This window comes from Somniosus microcephalus, chromosome 15 (assembly GCF_052327205.1).
Source record: "Somniosus microcephalus isolate GS21.2 chromosome 15, FLI_Smic_1.0, whole genome shotgun sequence".
Lineage (NCBI taxonomy): Eukaryota > Metazoa > Chordata > Chondrichthyes > Squaliformes > Somniosidae > Somniosus > Somniosus microcephalus.
Window position 1 is genome coordinate 116,246,702 of NC_141001.1, and position 22,845 is coordinate 116,269,546.

Below are 22,845 nucleotides of genomic sequence, written 5' to 3' on the forward strand. Positions count from 1 at the left end.
TTGCAATTTATTGTATTTTTATGTTATCCAAGATGGCGGCTTCCCGGTCTTGTCGTCGTCCTCCGCCCACAAAATGGCGGTTTTCCCGCGCTTGGCGGTCTTCAACCGTCCCCCGACGCTGTCTCCGCTTCACCGCGGCTCTCGCGCCTTCAGTTTCCCCAGACGCTGCGCCTTTTAGCCCGAATGCGGCCCTTATCTCCGGTCGCGATCGATGTCCCCGCGCTGCGCATCTCGCTCGAAAGCGGCCCGGCCCTTATCTCCGGTCGCGATCGATCTCACCGCCCTTATTCCTCCGTCTTCCCAGCCCCGTCTGTACAACCAACGCGGTTGACTTTCTGTCGCGTCGCTGCCCGGCTTACCCACCACCGAGGTAGAAGGAAGAAAGCTGACAGTCGCTGACGGAGGCTTCGAGGTCAGGATGTCTTCTGCACTCCGGTTTCTCGATGCCTGCCGCTCGACGTGTCTTCCAGTAGGGTGATGAGGGTGGAAACCTCTCTTCGACGTCCTGTCTGTGGACGAAGCCGCCGTGGAAATAACTGCCGCAGGGTAAGAATCGGACTCGTCGCCACTGTTAAGTCTGTGTGTTATAGTGATAATGACTACACAGACTACAAGAGTAAATTCAACAGGTCTTTACTGGTTGGAGGTCGGGACTATACTGAATACAATATTACTACACAGTGCTTATATACCGGTGTGGTCACCACCGGTATTACGTATACAGCAGCCAGAGAAAGTAGTACATCTCTTAAGGTGGAACAGGCTTAAGTTCTCTTAAGGTGGAACAGGTTACATACACCACAGCCCCAAAGCCCTGCAGAGTCCTCTCCATTGTTGCCCCGAAGTCCAACATACTCCTAGCCAATGAATCTATTGACTCAGGCATCTTCTCCACTGCGGCCATCAGCTCCGTGTGTCTGAGCCGGGCCTGTTTGCTCATCTCAGCCAGGCGACGGACCTCATCTACACTCTGTGCAGCAGTCATGATGACCTGCCTTGCCCTGCGGGGAGACGATGGCCACACTTGCCTATCCCCCGTGCGTGGCTGCATGCCACTTAGTCCGGCAACTGGTTCATCCTCAGAGCACCCTCCCCTCGCCTCCAGGGGACTACTATCCCCAGTCTGTAGATGTGTCAGCTCCCCGGATTCTGCAACGGCTGGTCCGGATTCCTCCTGGTCCTCGCCTCCAGTGGCACTGGCACTGGCAGCTTCAGCGCGTTGAGCCCGAGTTGTTGCTGCTTCATCTGAAAGTGGGAGGTGGAAGAGTGGCTTTAGCAAAAGGACAGCTTTGCTGAAAGGCATGCCAGCTTGCGGCAAGGCTCTGACATGGCTGCACACTGAGGATGCATGCTGGCGGGGGGACCAAGTGGAAGGCAACAGGTGAAAAAGGTGAGAGTCTTACCCTCGCTGTCGGTAATGGGGTTGGCAGATGCAGTGGTCACAGGACCAGACAGACGTCCTCCAAGTATCTGGTGCACTCTCTCCTCCAGATCCGTGAGAGTGACCACTTGTGGAGCTCCACCACCGGTTCAACGCTGCTCCTTTTGAATCATCGCCAGCTTGGACTGCAGGGGAAAGAAGGGGAAGTTCTGTAACATGATGCCTTGAGACCTCATCGCATGCCCCCCATGGTGCAAGAGCCCTTACATGATGCCTTGAGACCTCATCGCATGCCCCCCATGGTGCAAGAGCCCTTACATGATGCCTTGAGACCTCATCGCATGCCCCCCATGGTGCAAGAGCCCTTACATGAGGCCTTGAGACATCTGTCCATGTGTGTGGCCAGAAAGGGCCATGGGTGCTTGCTGACAGATGGCCATTGGGGCATCATGGCAACAGGGTGCCCGAAGTCAGCTGCAGATGGAGGGAAGCACAAGTTTGGTAAACCATCACTCACCCTAACGATCCGTGTGAGGTCGTTGAATTTCTTCCTGCACTGAACAGGGGTCCTGGTCGCCATGCTGCTGGAGTTGACCCTCACAGCAACCTCCCCCCAAGATCATCGGTAAGCCTTCTGATTCGGCCTCTTGCCATTATCCGGATACAGGACCTCTCGACGGTGTTCAACTGCAGCCACCAAGTGGTCCAGAGCCTCAGTGCTGAAGCGCTCTGCTCTCTGCCTAACCTTCTCCATGATGAACAAGTTTGTACCGCCAGACAAGGGCGAGCGCCGAATCTGAGGCCTACAGGGCGTTGGGTGTTGAAGCTCAGGCTGACTGACCCACCCCTTTAAGAGCCAGCCGGCGCCTGGAGGTCTCGTGCTTTCCCGTAATTGAGTTCACCTGCGCTGCGCCCGTCCGCGTCGATATTGAGTAGCGCCTGACCTTTTGCGCCTTAAAAGCATCGTGCAACGGCTGATTTAGTGCCTCAATCCCCTTTGGGGGCGATGCAACCCAATATCACGCCAGGCGGTGATATGTTTCGTCTGGCTATAAACTTTGCACATCGCCCGTTCTAACGCCTCAAGCGGGGCTATACCCAATTTCTAGGCCATTAAGTTTAAACTAGACACTGGAGCTCAGGTTAATGTAATTCCTCTGAGTGAGTATCACAGCTTGAAGGATGAGTGTGAGCTACAGCCGACCTCACGCAGACTGACCAGCTATGGGGGTGAGCAGCTCATTGTAAAAGACACATGCGTGATGAAATGCAAGTACAAAGAAAGCGACATGATGTTGGACTTTTAAATTATTGACACTCAAGCACCTCCAGTGCTAGGTCTAAAGGCATGTTTAGACATGGACCTCGTCAAGCTAGTACTATCATTGACAGCACCAGTTGAGAAGCAGACAGTCATGGAGGAGTTTGCTGATGTTTTCAAAGGAATCGGACTATTCCCAGGTGAATGCACTATTCACCTTGACCCAGCAGCAACCCCAGTGGTTTGCCCACCAAGAAGGACACCCCTTGCTCTATGTAGTCGCCTGAAGGAGGAGCTGCAGAGCATGGAGAATACAGAAATCATAGTCCGGAAAACAGAACCGACAGAGTGATTCAACGCGTTAGTAGTGGTTGAGAAACCACGTACAGGCAAGCTCAGAGTCTGTCTCGACCACAGAGATTTGAACAAGGCTATCAAATGCCCTCACTACCCTCTACCAACGCTAGATGACATCACACCCAAGCTAGTAGGAGCACGTTACTTCAGTATAATGGACGCACGATCAGGTTACTGGACTATCAAGCTCATGGAAGGGTCATCTAAGCTAACAACGTTCAACACACCATTTGGACGCTACCAATTTCTGCGTTTACCATTTGGTTTTATCTCAGCTCAGGATGAATTCCAGCGGAAGATCGACGAATTCTATGAAGGCCTCGACGGAGTAGTTGCAATCGTAGATGACATCCTCATCTATGGCAGGAATAGAGAGGAACATGACAGGAACCTCCGTGCGATGCTACAAAGATCACGGGAGAAAGGTATCCAGCTCAACCCCGAGAAAAGCATAATCGGATCTACCGAGATCAGTTATTTCGGGCATCGCCTCTCAACTGATGGCATTAAGCCGGATCCAGAGAATATCGCCGCCATCAAGAAGATGGAGCCGCCGAAGAACCGCGCAGAGCTGGAGACAGTACTAGGCATGGTTAACTATTAGTCAAGTTTGCCCCGAGTCTCTCCAAAATCAACGCACCCATGCGTCAATTGCTCAAACAATCCAATGAGTTCCTGTGGGACAAACATCATGACACAGCATTTCAGAAAATGAAAGACCTAATCACCAGAGAACCAGGACCAGTTCTTGCCTACTTTGACCCCAACAAAGAGCTCAGACTACAAGTGGACCCGTCAAAGTACGGACTAGGTGCAGTATTACTGCAAGAAGGAAAGCCCATCGGCTACGCTTCCAGATCTCTCACAGACAGTGAAATCAACTATGCCCAAATCGAGAAAGAGCTATATGCAATTCTGTTTGGATGTAAGCGTTTCCACCAGTACGTTTATGGCCGACAAGTCATTGTGGAATCCGACCACAAGCCCCTCGAGTCAATCATGAGGAAACCACTAGCCGCAGCCCCACCAAAGCTACAGAGAATGATCCTTCAGCTACAGAAGTACGACTTCACAATCATTCACCGTCCAGGCAAAGACATTCCTGTCATAGACACGCTCTCCAGAAAGTCTCTTAGCTACCAGGACAGCAGCCTCGGTGAAGGCATGGATGTGCAGGTGCACATGGTGTACAACAGCTTACCTGTGAGTGACTCAAAACTGAAGGAGATCTGAGCAGGAACAGAGAAAGATGCACAACTCACACTGCTGAGCAAAGTCATACATGAAGGATGGTCTGAGGAAAGGAGGAAATGGCCTCAGAGCATATCTGAATTCTGGAACCACAGAGACGAACTATCACAAATCAACGGAATCGTCTTCAAAGGGGAGAAAATCATCATTCCTACCAGTCTCAAAGAAGAGATGTTGACAAAAATTCATGCTGGACATATGGGCATGGAAAAATGCAAACAAAGAGCATGTGACATTATGTTTTGTCCCAGAATGTGCAAACACATTGAGGACATTGTCGAAAAATGTTCCATTTGTCTAGAACGCCACCCATCAAATGTCAAAGAGCCCATGATACCTCACCGTATCCCAGACAGGCCCTGGCAGGTCGCACATGCAAAACGTGTACAGAGACAGCAACACCAAAAGAGATACTATGACAGGTCAGCTAGACTACTGCCACCGCTGCACAATGGAGAATCCGTCAGAATCCAGGAGCATGACTACTGGAAGCCAGCAGTCGTCATCCAGCCAGCTGACACTGAGCGATCGTATCACGTCCGCACCCCAGAAGGACAGGTGTGCCGCCGCAATCGCAGGCACCTCCTGAACACCAAGGAACAACACCGTCATTCCGATGAGAGGATCAGTGCAACAGAGTGTGATGAACAGAGCAATACACAAAACACATCATACTTACCTGAACCTAAACCTGAACCTGAATTGTTGACCAATTCAGGAGCATGCTCAGTTCCATACCACACAAGGTCAGGACGAGAGGTCAAGCCTAGAGTTATCCTTGACTTGTGAACTGTCAAAGGGTGTAGGCGGATCGCTGCCCTAAAAAAAAACTGCACATCGTTATTGAAACGTTGAGATGTTTTCAGTGCTAGTTAAATGCTGAGTTTACTTATATGTTTATGCTACCGAGAATATTAGGTAGAAGAAAGGTTTGAAAGTAATGCATAACATTTTTCTTTTTAAAAAGGAAGGGGATGTAACATTTGCATATTGAATTATCATTGGCCCGCAGGCATCTGTAAGGAATACCTATTATATTCACATGTGATCACATGCTGAGTTGTCATTGGCCTGCAGGCATCTGTAAGGACTGCTATTGTTTTGGAAGACCCAGGGTCCTAACTCCATCTTGTCTCCACTGTGCTGTATGATTGAGATCACAGACCTGATGCTTCATAAAAGAGTTTAAACTGTAATACACCGTTGTCCTGCAATTTATTATTTTTGTACAAAGTGTGCAAAACAAGACAGGTGATGTTTTAATACAGAGCCGAATAGATTTTGTGTTAATGCGGGAAGGGTTAAGTTCTGAGGTGATGGAGATTTATTACAAAAATGTATTTTTGGTGACCACTCGGCTTTGGTTCTTAGAATTAGGGGTCTAGGGTTGTGGATTTTAAACAATCAATACCTGAAAGAAATTGCTTATAAAGGAGGGATTTTAAATATAATAAAGAATGCTTGGAAAGAACCTTTGTTCTTGAAAGAAAGAAGAGTTTGGTAGGACAATTTCAATTTGAGGTAAATGTTTTTTCGGAACGTTATGGGAAAAAGAGAGCGGCAGCTAACCGGCGTCAAGAAGAGAATATAAACAAAAGGTTTATGGATGTCTGGAAAGCAGTTGACGGAGGGGATAAGGGAGCAGAGACCAAGTGGGTGCTTTTAAAGGAAGAGTGGGAATTATTGCAAGCTGAAAAATGCAAGGGGGCCATTCTCTGTGCAAAGGCTAGAGATACATTGGAGGGCGATAGATGCACTAGATATTTTCTAGAGCAAGAGAAGCTGCGACAGAGATTATCATTAATTGGAGATTTGAAGGTTGGGGAGAAGATCATTAAATTTAACTGGGGAGATTTTAGAGGCGGCTAGCAGCTTTTATCAAGCGTTATATACAAAAGAAGACATTCCCAAATTGGTGATGGAGAAGGTTAGTGCTTTTATTGAAGAGGGTTTAAAGGAGGATGAGAGAAGCATGTGTGACAAAGAAGTAGGATTAGCGGAAGTAAAAGTAGCAATAAGTGGAATGAACAGGGGGAAAAGCCCAGGGACCAATGGGCTAAGTGCAGAATTTTACAAAGAATTTTTAGATATTTTAAGTCCATTGCTCTTAGAGGTTTTTAAGGAGATTAAAATTGAGGGAAGCCTGGCCCCATCTATGAGGAGAGGTATCATAAGCTTAGCTTATAAAAATAAAGGGGATAGACGGGATCTGAAGAATTGGAGGCCCATCACATTATTAAATGTGGATTATAAGATCTTGGCGAGTGTTATGGCAAATCGTATGAAGGAGGTGTTACCGCAGATAGTTTGGCCCTCTCAGTCCTATGGAGTCATAGGCCGGGACATCGCAGACTCTGTGGCCTCAATCCGAGATGCGATAGAGCTCATGGAATGAAGCGGGTGAAAGGCTTATGTGTTAAAGATAGATCAAGAGAAAGCCTTTGGTAGGGTCTCTCTTGAGTTTTTATTGATGATTTTGGAAGCATTTGGTTTTGGGAAAAATTTCTTTGAGTGGATACGGATTTTTTATTCAAACATATTTAGCTGTGTTAGATGTAATGGTTTTTTATACAAGTATTTTCCGATACAGAGGTCAGTAAGACAGGGTTGTCCCCTGTCCCCATTGTTGTACACATTGGTAGCAGACCATTAGTTTATATGATGCAAAAGCAATAAGGTGTAGTTGGGATTGTGGTTCCCAGTTCCGGGCGGGTGTCGGTGATACACCAATATGCAGTTGTCGCAACCTTAACATTGAGAAATGGAGAGTCGGTGAGGAAAGCTATGGATGTAGTGGAGGAATATTGTAGAGCTTCAGGAGCCAGAGTGAATTATAGCAAGTCCCAATGCCTGGTTTTGCAGCATCAATAAAATTATAAATGGCGGTCACTTTGCACAAATCAGTCGATGACATTTGAACCAGAATGAAAAAGTAACAGAAGAAAACTTAATTCCAACATCACAGTCTTTAATTGTATGAGAGAGCGAAGGATAGAGAGTTGGTTGGGCCTGTCTTGCAGTGATAAGGTTTAAAGGCAAGGAGGCCACAGTGAGGTGATCGTGACATTCATTTGTTCTTTCTTGGTAAGTTCGTGCCTTTTCTCTCCATTCCTTTCCGTGGAAAAAGGGTGGGCACCCCTAAAATCAGTATGGCCCCCTTTCACTTAGTGTGAAAAGAGAGTGGAACTTCCATTAGCCACGCTCCAATATCCCACCTTCCCGATTAACCGCCAGGGCATGTCCATGCACTAGACAGGAACATGGGAGTGGCTGGACAAAAACAGATTATCTGGTCTTCATTACATTGCTGTTTGTGGGACCTTGCTGTGCGCAAATTGGCTGCCGTATTTCCTACATTACAACAGTGACTAGAGGGGAGCTGAGGAGGACTTTTTTCACCTAAAGGGTGGTGGGGGTCTGGAACTCACTGCCTGAAAGGGTGGTAGAGGCAGAAACCCTCAACGCGTTTAAAAAGTACTTGGATATGCGCTTGAAGTGCCGTAACCTGCAGGGCTACGGACCAAGAGCTGGAAAGTGGGATTACCTGGAGAGCTCTTTTTCGGCCGGGAAGGGGATTAGTGCCAATTAACTGCCTGTTAACAGGTAGTTAACAGGCAGTTTTTAGCCTAATCCCTATTTTTATTGCTGAAGTGTGGGATTCCCGACGGCTCCAAACCACGCCAAGATAGCGAGGTGGACCGTCGGGCTGAAGGGCTTGGAGGGTTCGAGGTGTCCGGTGTTCAGGTGAGTGATGGGTGCATGAGTGCAGAGGTAAGTGTGTTTGGTGTGTGTAAAGTGTTTAAAGAAATTTAATTACCTTTACTTACCCTTACAGCTTTTCTTCCTTCAGGTCTCGGGGGCCCCTCACCTCACTGGCACAGAAAGCGGAATGGCCGCGAGCTATCAAAAGTAGCAGCATTCAGCTTTCTGTTCTGGAGAGATCTCTAAATCAGCCTGAGAGGAAGGAATTAACTTGGAGTACAGATTGTCAGTGTTTGACAGCTTCAAAGAGCTGTCAAACACTGATATTTCATCTGTCAAAAGCTCTTGACAGATGAAATGTCAACCTGAGATGTCATCTGTTGCTGGGTGGCCCTTAATTGGCCTGCTGAGCCCGCTGGGTGGGTTCAACAAGGTCAATCAAGGGAAAATCGCGTGGGTTGGCCACAACTCGATGGAGGCGGGACTACAACCCCGAAAGTTATAGTCCCGCTTCCTACACGCCTTCAGTATCAAAATCCAACCCAATGAGTCTACAACAGACCCAGGCATGAGGCGAGGAATACCCCCAGTGGTGGAGAGCTTTGTGAACCAGAGGTCCAAAGTCACCTGTTAATCCCGAGCTCACTGCACTCGCCACACGTCACGCCTCACATTACTCAGATACTGCGTCCCAAAATGTTATGGATGTTGCCTCACCGCACAGTAGCACCAATCTCCTGTCTGACATGCAGTGACCTTGCAGCCTAGTACAAGCAACCTGTGTAGTGCGGAGCTAATCTTCATTCCTGGAGCTAGGGCACTGCTGCACCAAAGCTGTTTGTCATCGGAACACAGGAACAGGCGGAGGCCATTTAGCCCCCTTGGGCCTGTTCCGCCATTCAATGAGATCATGGCTGATCTGCCACCTAACTCCATATTACCCGCCTTTGCCCCATATCCCTTAATACCTTTGGTTAACAAAAAGCTATCAATCTCCGATTTAAAATGAACAATCGACCCAGCATCAATTGCCGTTTGCAGAAGAGAGTTCCAAACTTCTACCGCCCTTTGTGTGTAGAAGTGTTTCCTAATTTCACCCCTGAAAGGTCTGGCTCTAATATTTAGACTATGCCCCCTAGTCCTAGACTCCCCAACCAGCGGAAATAGTTTCTCCCGATCTACCCTATCTGTTCCCTTTGTTGTCGCACACTTTTAGTGCACCTGATTGATTATAAATGAATACACGTTAATAGGACACTGAGATTTCCCACTAATTGTATTGACCATTCAGGCAATGTACTATCACTACTTCAACAGAGGGAAGCTGGAGCGAAATAATTGAAGCCGTAAATAAATGGGTAAAATGTTAAAGCGAACACTATCTCATTTAAAACGACATAAAGATGTATGCCACCGGGGAGGAAAATAAATTGGAAATAAAAAGGGAAGAAAGGACAAATGCTGGAAATCAGAAAGGTTAACTAAATCTACTGAAAATGCACAGCAGTCTTGCTGCAGTTGTACAGGGCCTTGGTGAGACCACACCTTGAGTATTGTGTGCAGTTTTGGTCGCCTTATCTGAGGAAGGATGTTTTTGCCATGGAAGGAGTGCAGCGAAGATTCACCAGGCTGATACCTGGGATGGCAGGAATGATGTATGAAGAGAGATTGGGTCGATTGAGCTTGTACTCGCTGGAGTTTAGAAGAATGAGAGGGGATCTCATTGAAACTTATAAAATTCTGACAGGACTGGACAGACTAGATGCAGGAAGGATGTTCCCGATGGTCGGGGAGTCCAGAACCAGGGGTCACAGTCTAAGGATAAGGGGTAAGCCATTTAGGACAGAGATGAGGAGGAATTTCTTCACCCAGAGAGTGGCGAACCTGTGGAATTCTCTACCACAGAAAGCAGTAGAGGCCAATTCATTAAATATATTCAAGAAGGAGTTAGATATATTTCGTAAGGCTAAAGGGATCAAGGGATATGGGGAGAAGGCAGGGACAGGGTACTGAATTTGGATGATCAGCCATGATCGCATTGAATGGCAGAGCAGGCTCGAGGAGCCGAATGGCCTACTCCTGCTCTGATCTTCTATGTTTCTATGTTTAGCAGGCCAATTTGCTAATAACAAACCGGTCGGTCTCAGTAAAAGTGACCATGCAGCCGTCAGATAGAAACCCGACTGGTTCACTGCCGTCCTTAGCCGGTCTGGGCCTATTTGTGACTCCAGTCCCCCACCAACCTGGTTGACTCATAGCTGCCCTCTGGGGTGGCCGAGCGAGACTCTGGGCTGTATCGAATGCTGCGAACACGGACCGCCGCGGTTCAAGAAGAAGGCCCACCGCCCCCGTCACCTTCTCAGGGTCAACAAGGGGTGGCCAATAACCGCCGGCCTTTTCCACTGACGCCCACATCCCGAGAATTAATTTTTTTTAAACTCTCCATCTGTAAAGAGTAATCTTAGGTTAGTTGTCTGGTGTGTCAAACCCTTCAGGACAACTGGGCACACCGCCTTAGAAAAAAAGCAAAGAAACACCCTCAGGTCTTTGAACAGGAACTGTGGGTCTGGAGAGCAGGACGTGCAAATGATGCCAAAACACACCATTGACTTTGGATTTCAAAGATAAGAGAATGATGGATAAAAGGGGCTGCTTTCACTGCAAGCAAGAATAAAAGAACTTGCATTTATACAGCGTCCTTCACGACCTCGGGACGTCCCAACGCACTTTACAACCAGTGAAGTACTATTTGAAGTGTAGCCACTTTTGTAATGCAGGAAATGCAGCAGCCAATTTGTGCACAGCAAGCTCCCACAAACAGCAATGTGATAACGACCAGATCATTTGTTTTATTGATGTTGACTGAGGGATAAATATTGACCAGAAATAGTGGCCGTGGGATCTTTTACATCCACCTGAGAGAGCAGACAGGGGCCTCGGTTTAACATCTCAGCCAAAAGACGGCACCTCCGACAGTGCTGCGCTCCCTCAGTACCACACTGGGAGTGTCAGCCGAGATTTTGTGCTCGAGCCTCTGGAGCGGGACTTGAACACACAACCTTCTGACTCAAAGGCGAGGGTGCTGCCCACGGAGCCATGTCTGACACCTTGGGCAGGATTTTCATTGGGCCATGGAGGTGGGATTGGAGGCGTGTGGGGGGGTTAAAATCCCAAAATCGGGGGGCACGAACCCATCCCGTCCCCAACCCGCCTCCATGCCAGTTTCAAAGGAGGCGGGTACCTGACCCGCACTGGGACCCGCCTCCCCGAGGCGGGAAGGGGATTAGTGCCAATTAACTGCCTGTTAACAGGTAGTTAACAGGCAGTTTTTAGCCTAATCCCTATTTTCATTGGTGAAATGTGGGATTCCCGATGGCTCCAAACCACGACAAGTTAGCGAGGCGGGCCGTCGGGATGAAGGGCTTGGAGGGGTCGAGATGTCCGGTGTTCAGGTGCGTGATGGGTGCATGAGTGCAGAGGTAAGTGTGTTTGGTGTGTCTAAAGTGTTTAAAGAAGTTTTACTTACATGTACTTACCTTTACAGCCTTCCTTCCTTCAGGTCTCGGGAGTCCCTCATCTCACCGGCATAGAAAGCAGAATGGCCGCGAGCTGTCAAAAGTTCCAGCATTCAGCTTTCTGTTCCGGAGAGATCTCTAAATCATCCTGAGAGGAAGGAATTAACTTAGAGTACAGATTGTCAGTGTTTGACAGCTTCAAACAGCTGTGAAACGCTGATATTTCATCTGTCAAAAGGTCTTGACAGATGAAATGTCAATCTGTGACGTCACCTGTTGCCGGGTGGCCCTTAATTGGCCTGCTGAGCCCGCTGGGCAGGCTCAACAGGGTCAATCAAGTCAAAATAACGTGGGTTGGCTAGAACTCGATGGAGGCAGGACTACTACCCCGAAAGTTGTAGTCCCGCCTCCTACCCGCCTCCTCAATGAAAATCCAGCCCCTTGAATGGGCAGCTACTAGCCTACAACCTATGTGGCAACTTCTGAAGGTCTCCGGACATCATCCCGCAGCTCTTCAAGGCTTGAAGGTCTGAACCTATGAGCATGGTGAACAACCGTGGAGCCATTCCGAAGTGTGGTGACTGACGTGTCCTTGCAAAAGGTCGCAATGCCTCTTCCAAGACCAAGTTCTACATGGAGTAGGAACTGGGAGTGACTGAAGAAAACCTAGATCTATTTGCGATTTTTAGCTTCTTTAGGTAGGTTTAAATTGGGGAAAATGGGTGAGTTGATAGAAATAAAATTGGAGAGACTTGTAAAATTGGCTGCCAACCAATGTTTCCTGTAAGCTGCTCAGCTGCGCAGTGCTCCAGGGGTCCCACGCAGCTGGCTTGCCGGCTTTTCAATAGTTAAACCGCGCCTGCGCGGTGTTCTGAATGATACGCGCAGCCCCTTAAAGGGGTTGCACGGCTCGCGAATAAAATGCAGGGAGCATTGCTGCCAACTCGCTATCACCATCAAACGACATCAAGATCTATCCCCAAAGGTTTGGCTTTAAAAGACAATTTGAGTTTTATCGGCCTCTAATGCTATTTTTAGCAAAACATTAATGCCTTCGCATAAATTCCGATCTGCACTCCATTATTGAATTCTCTAACCTGTGCGGGCAGGAATTTATGCGAATGCATTAGCTGGTACACTGACACTACCACACAAAGGGAATTAAACAGACGAGTGCCTTTTAATATTGAAGGGGTCTCCTAGCACTGCCCTTCACTTTATATATAGCTTTAATTGAAAGGCTGAAGATGATGAGCAGAAAAATTGCATGTCGAAATCTAACTTTAAATGGTAAACAATATTTATAGTGTGCCATATCAATGTTGGTTAAGAATATAAGAGCACAAGAATCAAGAGCAGGAGTAGGCCATATGGCCCCTCAAGCCTGCTCCATCAATCAATAAGATCATGGCTGATCTTCGGCCCCAACTCCACTTTCCCACCCGATCGATAAGAACATAACTTTCACAAACTTCTTAAAAATCCCAATGCTGATCTTGTTCACGTGACTGTCTCCCTCCATCTTTCAGATGAGACGGTAAACCCAGGCTCCATCTGCTCTCTCAAGTGGATGTAAAAGATCCCATGGCCACTATTTGAAGAAGAGCAGGGGGAGTTATCCCCGGTGTCCTGGCCAATATTTATCCCTCAATCAACATCGCTAAAAAAAACAGATGATCTGGTCATTATCACATTGCTGTTTGTGGGACCTTGCTGTGCGCAAATTGGCTGCCGCGTTTCCTACGGTACAGCAGTGACTACACTTCAAAAGGACTTCATTCACTGTGAAGCCCTTTGGCTTTCCCTGAGATTCGGAAAGGCTCGGTATAAATGCAAGTTCTTTCTTTCTTATACTTAATCACTGCGTGTCACAACATTCCATTACAACTTACATTGAAAATTCCTGTCAGGCTTAGTGAACATTTACTTGTAGCACTAGTTATGACTGTAGGTGTTGCTGTGATTGGTAGTTATAAGTCCTGTCATGTAACGTTACGCCTTTGAAATTAATATGTGTGTATGCATGCAGTTCCATTACTGATCCATTGAGTGGCAAAGTACAATAAAGATTTATATGAAAGCATCTCTCACCTGCAACATAAAGTTACTCCATAAACTTGAGGCCATCCAAAACTCTGTTGCCCATATCCTAACTTGCACGAAGTCCTGTTCACCCTTCACCCGCTGACCGACATTGGCTCCAAGTCCAACAATGCCTTAAAATAAAAATAATTATCCTTGTATTCAAATCCCTCCATGTCCTCGCCCCTTCCTATCTCTGTAACCATTTCCAGCCCCACAAACCTCCGAGATCTCTGCGCTCCTCGAATTCTGGCCTCTTGTGCATTCCCGACTTTAATCGCTCCACCATTGGCAGCCATGCCTTCAGTTGCCGAGGCCTCAAGCTCTGGAATTGCCTCCCTAAACCTCTCTGCCTCTCATAGATAGAGTCATAGAGTTATACAGCACAGAAAGAGACCCTTCAGCCCATCGTGTCTGTGCCGGCCATCAAGCCCTGTCTATTCTAATCCCATTTTCCAGCACTTGGTCCATAGCCTTGTATGCTGTGGCGCTTCAAGTGCTCATCTAAATGCATCTTGAATATAGTGAGGGTTCCTGCCTCTACCACCCTTTCAGGCAGTGAGTTCCAGATTCCAACCACCCTCTGGGTGAAAAGGTTTTTTCTCAAATCCCCTCTAAACCTCCTGCCCCTTACCGTGATACTATGCCCCCTGGTTATTGACCCCTCTACTAAGGGGAAAAGTTCCTTTCTATCTACCCTATCGATGCCCCTCATAATTTTGTACACCTCAATCAGGTTCCCCCTCAGTCTTCTCTGCTCTAAGGAAAACAACCCCAGCCAGTCTCTCTTCATAGCTGAAACACTCCAGTCCATGTAACATCCTGGTGAATCTCCAATGCAATCACATCCTTCCTATAGTGTGGTGACCAGAACTGCACACAGTATTCTAGCTGTGGCCTAACTAGCGTTTCGTACAGCTCCATCATAACCTCCCTGCTTTTATATTCTATGCCTCGGCTAATGAATGCAAGTATCCCAAATGCCTTTCTAACCACCTTATCTACCTGTCCTGCTGCCTTCAGGGATCTATGGACATGCACACCAAGGTCCCTCTGATCCTCTGTCCTTCCTATGGTCCTACCATTCATTGTGTATTCCCTTGCCTTGTTAGTCCTCCCAAAATGCATCACCTCACACTTTTCAGGGTTAAATTCCATTTGCCACTGTTCTGCCCATCTGACCAACCCGTCTATATCGTCCCTCCTCGCTATTTACCACTCCACCAATTTTCGTGTCATCTGCGAACTTACTGATCATACCTCCTACATTCATATCTAAATCATTAATGTACACTACAAACAGCAAAGGACCCAGCACCGATTCCTGCGGTACGCCACTGGACACAGGCTTCCAGTCACAAAAACAACTTCGACCATCTCCCTCTGCCTCCTGCCACTAAGCCAGTTTTGGATCCAATGTGCCAAATTGTCCTGGATTCCATGGGCTCTTACCTTCTTGACCAGTCTCCCATGCGGGACTTTGTCAAAAGCCTTACTGAAGTCCATGTGGACTACATCAACTGCAGTACCCTCATCCACACACCTAGTCATCCTCTCGAAAAATTCAATCAAATTGGTTAGACATGATTTCCCCCTGACAAAGCCATGCTGACCATCCTTGATTAATCCTTGCCTCTCCAAGTGGAGACTAATTCTGTCCCTCAGGATTTTTTCCAATAATTTCCCTACCACTGATGTTAGGCTCACTGGCCTGTAATTCCCTGGTTTATCCCTACTACCCTTCTTGAATAATGGTACTACGTTAGCTGTCCTCCTGTCCTCTGGCACCTCCCCTGTGGCCAGAGAGGTTCTGAAAATTTGTGTCAGAGCCCCTGCAATCTCCTCCCTTGCCTCACAGAGCAGCCTGGGATGCATCTCGTCTGGGCCTGGGGATTTATCCATGTTTAAACCCGCTAAAACCACTAGTACCTCCTCCCTCTCAATGCTAATTTGTTCAAGTATATCACAATCCCCCTGCCTGATTTCTATGCCTACATCGTCCTTCTCCATAGTGAACACAGATGCAAACTATTCATTTAAAACCTCACCTACATCTTCCGGCTCTACACACAGATTGCCACTTTGGTCCGTAATGGGCCCTACTCGTTCCCTGGTTATCCTCTTGCCCTTAATATACTTATAAAACACCTTGGAATTTTGCTGTATTTTGCCCGCCAGTGTTTTTTCATGCCCCCTCTTCGCTCTCCTTATTTCTTTTTTAAGTACCCCCCTGCACTTTCTATACTCCTCTAGGGCTTCCACTGTTTTTAGTCCTTTGCATCTGCCAAAAGCCTCCCTTTTTCTCCTAATCAATTCTAGTATATCCGTGGATATCCAGGGTTCCCTGGACTTGTTGGTCCCACCCTTGACCTATACAGGAATATGTTGGCACTGTACTCTCTCTATTTCCTTTCTGAATGACTCCCACTGCTCTGATGAGGACTGTCCTACAAGTAGCTGATCACAGTCCATTTTGGCCAGATCCTGCCTTATCATATTAAAATCAGCCTTCCCCCAATTTAGAACCTTTATTTCCGGTCCATCTTTGTCCTTTTCCATGACTACCTTAAATCTCACCGAATTATGGTCACTGTCACTAAAATGCTCTCCTACTGACACTTCTACCACTTGCCCAGCTACATTCCCTAGAATTAGGTCCAGTACCGCCCCCTCTCTTGTAGGACTTTCTACATGCTGGCTCAAAAGGCTCTCTTGGATGCACTTTAAGAATTCTGCACCCTCTAAGCCTTTCACACTCTGACGATCCCAGTTAATATTGGGGAAGTTGAAATCCCCTATTATTATTACCCTATTATTTCTACACTTCTCTCAGATTTGCCTACATATCTGTTCCTCTATCTCCCCCTGACTGTTTGGGGGCCTATAGTACACTCCCAGCAAAGTGCTTGCCCCCTTTTTGTTTTTAAGTTCTACCCATATGGCCTCATTAGAAGAATCTGCTAAGATATCATCCCTCCTTACTGCAGCAATTGACTCCTTGATTAATATTACGACACCCCCTCCTCTTTTACATCCCCTTTGTCTCGCCTACCAGTCCTGCCCCTCCCTCAACCATGTCTCTGTGATAGTAACAATATCATACTCCCATGTGTTCAACAACACCTTCAATTCATCTGCCTTACTCGCAAGACTCCTTGCATTAAAATAAATGCCATCCAGCCTTGCCATACTCCCCTGTGCCATTACATATTTGCTCTGCCTTCCAGACTGACTTGTTTTTTCCTCTATATTTGGCTGTGCATCACCCCCTACTATAGCTCCACTCCGTATTCCATCCCCCTGCCAAGTTAGTTTAAACCCCCCCGCAACAGCACTAGCAAACCTCCCCGCAAGGATGTTGGTCTCGTTCTGGCTCAGGTGCAACCTGTCCAACTTGTACAAGTCCCACTTTTCTGCCCTTGCAGCGTGTTCCTATGCAGAGCTGGACAGGTAGCTAACAACTTGATATCTTCCCATAAAAATCACAAGGCTTGACTTTTCTTGTAAACTTTACTGAAAGATTCTTATTGTGAAACTGAAATACAATACAGAAATGGAAGCACACATTAGTACACAAACACATAACTGATATGCATACACAAATTTAGGTAAGCCTGAGCAACACAGTACATTTGGCATGTAACTTACCAAAACACGTGGAAACACAACTTACTGTGAATATACGTTTAGCAAACTGAAAGGCATTCTCTTACATTCACTTTAAATTAGTCCTGTACATAGTGCATCAAATACAGCTACAAGTTAACCAGCTAGACAGAGAGCGAGCACTTCACGGCTAGCTGTGTAAGTTTGCTTACAGAGAAAAGTTACAAACTAAACATTTTCTGCAAAATATAGTGTACACTAATCATCTATAACATTCTCAAGTACTTACAGACAAATAGTGTCCAAGGCCGGAGCGTAACAAGAAAATAACTTCCCAGACCAGGTGTCGAGCTGCAGGTCTTGTGCTATACAGTAGTTTACTTTACTGCACTTTACTGCGCTTTACTGCACTTGCTAGGTACCAAATATCCACTAGGTGGCGGCACACAATGGAAATCGACCCAAATTACTCAAACCCCTGAATTAACTGGAAAACTAACATAAATTCCTAAAGGAAGGCAGCACACTCCTCGCTTGGTACAATGGAATTGTACCACTACAGATACAAAATAAAACCTGAAGAAAACGTCCTTTGGCTGCAAACATACTCAGAATCCTTTATCTAGGTTTCTTCAGTAAGGAGTACTATGATCTCTGAGACTGGCCTCAGAAACACTTTGACAGTACCCTCCTTGACAATCTTCACCTCCACCTTGCGGACCCTCTTGTCCCTGCTCGGCAGAGTTTTGACAACCAGTCCCACTGGCCATTCATTTCTGTGTGCTTGGCTGTCTTTCAGCAAGACAACATCTCCCACTTTGACATTTGGCTTGTCTTCTGTCCATTTCCTATGGCTCTGTAGGGTGGACAAATACTCTCCTCTCCATCTCTTCCAAAAAGTGTCTGCAAAACACTGGACTTGCTTCCACTGCTTCCCGTGCAGCTCAGCCATGTTGAAGTTTCCAGAGGGGGCTGAAATAGCTTTCATCTTTTGAGTCAGGAGCATCGCTGGGGTGAGGACTGCAGGCATGTCTGGGTCGGTGGACACCGGCACCAGGGGTCTTGCATTCATGATCGCCATGACTTCAGCCATGAGAGTGCTCAAGACATTGTGTGTGAGACAAGTGAATCCCGCCCACAGCAGCATAGCATCCAGAATACACCTGGCAACACCGATGAGCCTCTCCCATGAACCACCCATGTGGGATGAATGCGGGGGGTTAAACACCCACGTGCATCCTTTCTTTTGGAGGTAGCTTCTTACCACTGCATCGTCTGTGTGGATGTCCAACTCCTTACAGGCACCCACAAAGTTAGTCCCTCTGTCGGAGCGGAGAAGTTTTGCTGGACCACGGATTGAGAAAAACCTCCTCAGGGCATTGATGGTTAGGAAAGCTTTGCCGTCCATGGATAGTGCTGGCTTGACATCATCCTTGGACATTTCAAACACTGAGCATCCTAGGCTATCTGTGCTCACAGTGAGGCCTGCCTCTTCCTCACAGGCAGAGGAGGTTGACCTATGATGCTGCGTCATGCCATCGTAGTCTTCCTTTACCTGGATCCTGTTTGGGCATGGGCTGAGACAGGATGTGCGACCGTTGTGCAACACGTTTGCTTTATAGACGTTGACATCCGTTGGTTTGTGGACTGTTCCCAGGCAAACTCCACCCACGAGGACCCATCCCAGGTCAAGCCGCTGCGCATAAGGAGCATTGTGGGGCCCGTTGATTTGCTCACGCACCTTGTGCACCCTTAAGATGTCTCTTCCCAAGAGCAGGAGGATTGGAGTGTCCGGGTCCACAGCTGGAATCTTGTTGGCAACTGTGGGGCTGATGGCGTGCGACCTCTGGGGAGGGAATTTCCGTCCTATCATCTGGCATCATGTCACACTCAATTAAGGTGGGGAGGGGAAGCTGTAGTTTCCCATCCATGGACTCGATCATGAAGTTGCCAACTCTCCTACCCGTAGTCTCTGTTGTCCCTGAACAGGTTTTTAGCGTGTACGGAGCTGCGCTGGCCTTGACTTCAAAGAGATTGAAGAATTCTGTCTTCGCTAGAGACTTGTTACTTTGCTCATCAAGCACTGCATACATCTTGATTGCCTTCTCCTTTCTCCCTGCAGGATATGCTTTAACCAAGCAGATTTTGGAGCATGAGCGTGGGCTGCTTGCATTTCCACAAACCTCTGTACACTTGGAGGTGACTGAAGAAGATGCGCTTTCGCTTTACTCCCCGCTATCCTCTTTGTCAACCGCAGCACTCTCGGTGTTCAAAGGAGGAGGACCTGGATGCAGGGCTGCGATGTGTTTTTCACTGTTGCACTCGAAGCACTTGATTGTCGCCTTGCAGTCTTTTGCCATGTGCATAGTCGACCCACAACACCTGAAGCAGATGTGATTCTCTTTCAGGTATGATTTGCGCTCATCAATAGGCTTGCCTCTAAAGCTTCGACACTTTTTGAGTGGGTGGGGCTTCTTGTGTATTGGACACTGACGATCTGGGTCATCCACTTTATTCCCAGCAGAACTGGATTGGTTGACTGAGGGTTCGGCTGGAACATCTGTTTTGTGCATGCTCACAGAGGCTTTGTTGCTGTACTTTGTGGGTTTCTCTCTTCTCGAAGGCGCGTGACTGCTGGAGGTGGAGAAAGTGAAACTTGGATCATTCCTCACCTTTGCCTGTTGTTGGACGAACCTGGAGAAGAGAGAGAAGGGAGGAAATGCCACTCCGTAGTCCTCCTTGTATTTGGATCCCTTAGCTATCCATTTCTCTTGAAGGTTGTAGGGGAGCTTTTCCACTATTGGGTTTACCCCACGAGCTGTATCCAAATACGAGAGGCCTGTCAGGTAACCTTCTCCCTTAACACACTCCAGTTCGAGGAGAATGTCACCCAGTTCTCGAAGCTCGACATTATCTTTGTTGGTCAGCTTCGGAAAGTCCTCAATCTTCTTAAGCAGTGTGTGTTCAATGACTTCTGGTGTCCCATAACAGTCTTCGAGACGTTGCCAAACCGGTTGAGGCCTGCTGTGGGATTGTGGACGTGCGCTGAGCGAATTCTCCTCGCCTGTTCTGATGACTCAGCTCCGAGCCACTTTGTCATCAAATCTAGTTCTTCTCTGGCTGACAGATTCAAGTCCTTGGTGGTACTCAAGAAGGATGCTTTCCATGACCAATAATTTTCAGGACGGTCATCAAATTCTAGAAGACCTGAACTTAACAATTCTCGGCGGATGAGGTACCTAGCAAGGTCTTGTGCACCTTATGGCTCGGGTGAGGACTGCTTGGCTGGATTGGCCGAGTGCTGTGGAGGTCTCTGCAGGTAAGTCTTACTTGTTTCTTCTCTTCACATATCTATAAAAGCTTTTACAGTCAGTTTTTATGTTCCCTGCAAGTTTACTCTCAAATTCTATTTTCCCTTTCTTAATTAATCCCTTTGTCCTCCTTTGTTGAATTCTAAACTGCTCCCAATCCTCTGGTTTACTGCTTTTTCTAGCCAATTTATATGTCCTCTCCTTGGATCTTATGCTATACCTAATTTCCCTTGTTAGCCACGGTTGAGTCACCTTTTTTGTTTTATTTTTATGCCAAACTGGGATGAACAAATTCTGTAGTTCATCCATGCAGTCTTTGAATGTTTGCCATTGCCTATCCACCATCAACCCTTTGAGTGACATTCCCCAATCAATCCTACCCAACTCGCGCCTCAGACCATCATAGTTTCCTTTATTTAAATTCAGGTCCCTAGTCTCTGAGTCAACTATTTCATTCCCCATCTTAATGAAGAATTCGATCATATTATGATCGCTCCGACCCAAGGGGCCTCGTACAACAAGATTGCTAATTAATCCTTTCTCATTACATAATACCCAGCCTAAGATGGCCTGGTCTCTGGTTGGTTCCTCGACATATTGGTCCAGGAAACCATCCCGTAAACACTCCAGGAATTCCTCCTCCACAGTATTGTTACTAATTTGGTTAGCACAATCCATATGTAGATTAAAGTCACCCATGATGACTGCTTTGCCCTTATTGCACGCTTCTCTAATTTCCCTTTTAATGCCATCCCCAACCTCCGCATTACTGTCTGGAGGTCTATATACCACTCCCACTAACGTTTTCTGCCCCTTGGTATTTCTCAGTTCTACCCATACAGATTCCACATCATCAGAGTTAATATCCATCCTTACAATTGTGTTAATCCCTTCTTTAACCAGCAATGCTACCCCACCTCCCTTCCCTTTTTGCCTATCTTTCCTGAATATTGAATACCCTTGGATGTTGAGTTCCCAGCTTTGGCCACCCTGGAGCCATGTTTCCATAATCCCAATCAAATCATATTCGTTTACCTCTATTTGCGCTGCTAATTCATCCACCTTATTACGAATGCTCCTCGCATTAAGACATGTGTGTATGTGAGTGTGTGCTTGTGTGTGTGTCCGTGTGTATGTGTGTGTGTGTGTGAGTGTGTGTGTCCATGGGTGTGTGTGTGTGTGTGTGTGATAGAGTGTGTGTGTCTGTGTTCATGTGTGTGTGTGAGAGTGTGTGTGTTAGAGTGTGTGTGTGTGTGTGAGTGTGTGTGTGTGTGTGTGAGATTGTGTGTGTGAGTGTGTGTGTGTGTCCGTGTGTGTGAGATTGTGTGTGTGAGAGAGTGTGTGTGTGTGTGTGTGTGTGTGTGTGTGTGAGATTGTGTGTGTGAGAGTGTGTGTCTGTGTGTGTCCATATGTGTCCATAACATGGTTGAATTCCATATTCAGTTAGAGGGTGAGGAGGCTGTATCTCAAACAAGCGTGCTAAGCTTGAATAAAGGAGACTATGAAGGTATGAGAGCGGAATTGAGTAAAGTGGATTGGGAAAATAGGTTAAAGGATAAGACGATACATGATCAGTGGTGTACATTTAAGGAGTTATTTTACAAATTCCAAAAAAAGTATATTCCACTGAGAAAAAAAGGGTGTAAAAGAAAAGACAGCCATCCGTGGCTAAGTAAAGAAATTAAGGAGAGTATTCGACTAAAAACAAGGGCATATAAGGTAGCCAAATCTAGTGGGAGGATAGAGGATTGGGAAAACTTTAAAAGACAGCAAAAAATAACAAAAAGATTGATTAAGAAAGGGAAGATACATTATGAAAGTAAATTAGCAAAAAATATAAAGACAGATAGTAAGAGTTTTTATAGTTATATAAAAAGAAAAAGGGTGGCTAAAGTAAATGTTGGTCCCTTAGAGGATGAGACCGGGAAATTAATGGTGGGAAATATGGAGATGGCAAAAACACTGAATGAATATTTTACATCAGTCTTTACAGTAGAGGACACCAAGAATATCCCAACACTTGACAAGCAGGGGGCTATAGGGGGGGAGGAGCTAAATACGATTAAAATCACTAAGGAAGTAGTACTTGGTAAAATAATGGGACTCAAGGCGGATAAATCACCTGGACCTGATGGCTTACATCCCAGGGTTTTGAGGGAAGTGGCGGTAGGGATTGTGGATGCATTGGTAATAATCTTCCAAAACTCCCTGGACTCAGCAAAGGTCCCGGCAGACTGGAAAACTGCTAATGTAACACCCTTATTTAAAAAGGGCAGTAGACAGAAGGCTGGAAACTATAGATCGGTTAGCCTAACATCTGTGGTAGGTAAAATTTTGGAGTCCATTATTAAGGAGACAGTAACAGGACATTTGGACAAT